This window comes from Pinus tabuliformis, chromosome J, assembly GCF_031772625.1.
Source record: "Pinus tabuliformis cultivar Carrire ecotype Pingquan chromosome J, CPIR1, whole genome shotgun sequence".
NCBI lineage: Eukaryota > Viridiplantae > Streptophyta > Pinopsida > Pinales > Pinaceae > Pinus > Pinus tabuliformis.
In genome coordinates, this window is record NC_142295.1 from 1,046,342,243 (window position 1) to 1,046,345,233 (window position 2,991).

General features: G+C 32.0%; 1 long non-coding RNA gene across 1 annotated transcript; it reads left to right on the forward strand.

Moving 5' to 3' along the window:
- Positions 1–415: 415 nt before the first annotated feature.
- Positions 416–801, forward strand: LOC149230497 (uncharacterized). Its single transcript, XR_016247375.1, has 2 exons — positions 416–450; positions 633–801. It is a non-coding gene; the product is annotated as an uncharacterized LOC149230497 (long non-coding RNA).
- The last annotated feature ends 2,190 nt before the right edge of the window (positions 802–2,991 follow it).

The window sequence follows — 2,991 nt, forward strand, 5'->3', positions numbered from 1 at the left end:
AGGTAGTAAAGTAGATTGAGTCTTTGAGACTTCGGGTAGATTCTTTGCCCATACCTATATGCAGATGGATGGTGCAAAAGAAGAGTATGTGATGACAATGAAGTAATTGAAATTGCCCAAATCTAGTGTTAAGAATGTTGTTTGTTTCCTTTATTATCAGAATCATTTTGCTATTGATTTTCCTTTGAAGAAGATGTTGGAAGACTTGGAAGTACTCCAAGTGCAAAAAATTTAGAAGATAAAAACAACAGTGTTGGGAGGAGCCCAAGTGTACCAAACTTCAAAGGCATAGGTTCTTGATAGGAAAATTTAGGGTAGTAGTTTGGTAGGCAAGTGTACCAAACTTTTGCATGTAGTTTAATATATTTGTGTTAATTAATTCCATAAATTCAACTTAACAAGTTATATTTGTGTTGATGGGTTGAATTTGTTGTTTGGATGGACTCTATGGTATGTAATCTTAGTTGGATTTCCAATATACTTTTAAACCATATTTTCATTTTATTTTTTAGTACTATTAGATATTATATCTTACCTCATTTTATGGTTAACATTGTATAACAAAAACATGCGTTGTGTTATGTAATTAATACTAACATGTAATATTGATTTTTTTTGTCAGAATGCTATAGGTAATGATTGCCAAGACGATGATCCAAATTATGTTCAACATATATCAGGAGATGATGAGGATGATGATGAGGATGATGGTGGTGAAGGAGGAGATGATGATGATAGTTGCGGTGTTGGTGATGATGTGGATCAGAGTAATGAGGATGGTCAAGATGATTATGAGGATGATCTTGGTGGTGGTAGCTAGGCATGCACATGCATTGTTTTTTATGAAGAAATTATTGTGTAGAATGACATTGTTATGTTTAGATGGGTGTTGTGAATTTACCCTATATCAATGAGACATTTTGATTTTGTAATCATACGATGAGTTTGATTTATGTATGTTTTTAATTTATCGTAGAATAACGATATTCATGAAATATTTTGATTTGTTAATCATATTTGAATTTTAGTTGTTTTGATTAAAAATAATACTAATTTTATTAGTATTATGTTGCTATTTTATACATGTTTTGAAAATTGTTAATGGCACATTGTTATTTTCTTGGATGGATGTTGTCAATTTCTCTTAAATTTCTTTACAAATGATTTTGAATAGTGATATCTGCTTTAATGATATTTAGAAACTATCATATATTTCACTATGAATCTATAAAGGGGGTCATATATGTAAAGAAAAATATACTCTATATAAGAAGTCAAATGCGCATGTAACCATGGATGCAAAATTGAAAGTAAAATTGGATGTTAAACTAGGAATTAATACAAAATGCAAAAAATTGACATACAAAGTGTTTTAAATTAGAAGTGAAAAATTGTGCAATAGTTGACACAAAGAAGGGAACAAAACATGGCATACAAAAGGATATCAAATTGGGCAAAAACAAGGACACATAAATGGGCACCAAATTAGATGCAAAAAAAGACAACAACTAGATGTAAAATAAGATGCAAAGTTGAGCGTTAAAAAGAAGCAAAAAACGTTACAAATTAATATGCCAAATGATGATGCAAATAATGGTGTAAATTTGGGATGCAAACTTGGGTGCAAAAAAGGAAAAAAAAAAGGATGTAAGAAAACACATAAAACAAGATGCAAAATGGGGCTGAAAAAAGGTGAAACCAAGGATGCCATATTGGATGTAAAAAATGATTCCTAATCACATGCAAATTTAGGCTCGAACTCAGACACAAAATTATATGCAAATGTGGACACAAAATGAGGCAAAGAAAGATGCAAATTTGGATGGTGAAAACGATGTAAAACTAGACACCAAAAAAATGCAAAATTGGATGAAAAAGTCTGTGTAAATAATGGTGCAACATTGGACACAAGTAGACAAAAAATGGTGCAAAAAGGGGCATAAAATAGCTTAAAATTGGATGCAAAACTTGGTGCAAAAACAAATACAAAATTAGACGTAAAAAATGGCTCTACATTGAATGTACCATTAGACACAAAATAAGATGCAAAGGTGGACACAACACATGACTCAACATAAGATGCAAATATAAATGCAAATTTGGATGCTCAAAATGATGTAACATTAGATGCAAGAGATGGTGTTAAAAATGATGCAAAATTGGATGAAACAAATGACGCAAAATATGGTGCAAAATGAGATGGGAAAAATGGAGTCAAATCAAACGTAAATGTGGATGTAAAAAATGGTCCAAAAAAAGATGCAAAAATGGGCACAAAAATGGATGCAAAATTTGGTGCTAAATCAAATTCAACACATGGTGCAAAGATAGGCACCAAAGCTGGTGCAAAAATAGAAGCAAAAACTAGTGTAAGACTAGATACAAAACCTGGCGTAAGATTAGATGCGAAAACTGACACAAAATGGATGCATAAAAAGACGTTAAATTGGATTCAAAATACAGTGTAAACTTGATGCAAATGATGGTGCAAAAATGGAAGCAAAGAATGACACAAAATAGGAAGCAAAAGAGAATGAAAAATAGATGCAAAAAATGACACAAAACTAGAAGCAAAACCTGTCATAAAATAAGATGCAAATCTTGGTTCAAAATTTGACGCAATAAATGATGCATAGTTTGGTGTAAAAAATGATGCAAAATCTAGCGTGAAAAAGGATGCAAAATCAGGTGCAAAAAAGGACGCTTTAAAAATTGTACAATAGAGCCAGATTTAGCGCCAGGTTGCTCATCACAATTACAAAAAAAATGCACTAAAATCTGGCGCTAAATCTGGCGCAAATTGCTGGTTTTGTTGTAGTGAGAGCACAGAGGACTATTCGACAGGTCTAATTTTCCTTATATTATTAGATTCCCAATCTCTTCAAGTATCAGTCCTCTTACCATGCACGAAGGCGAATAAATATTTACCAAGTTGGAAAGATTTCCAATTTTTGTAAGCCAAGGGCCAACAAACTTATTGAGTCCTAGGCT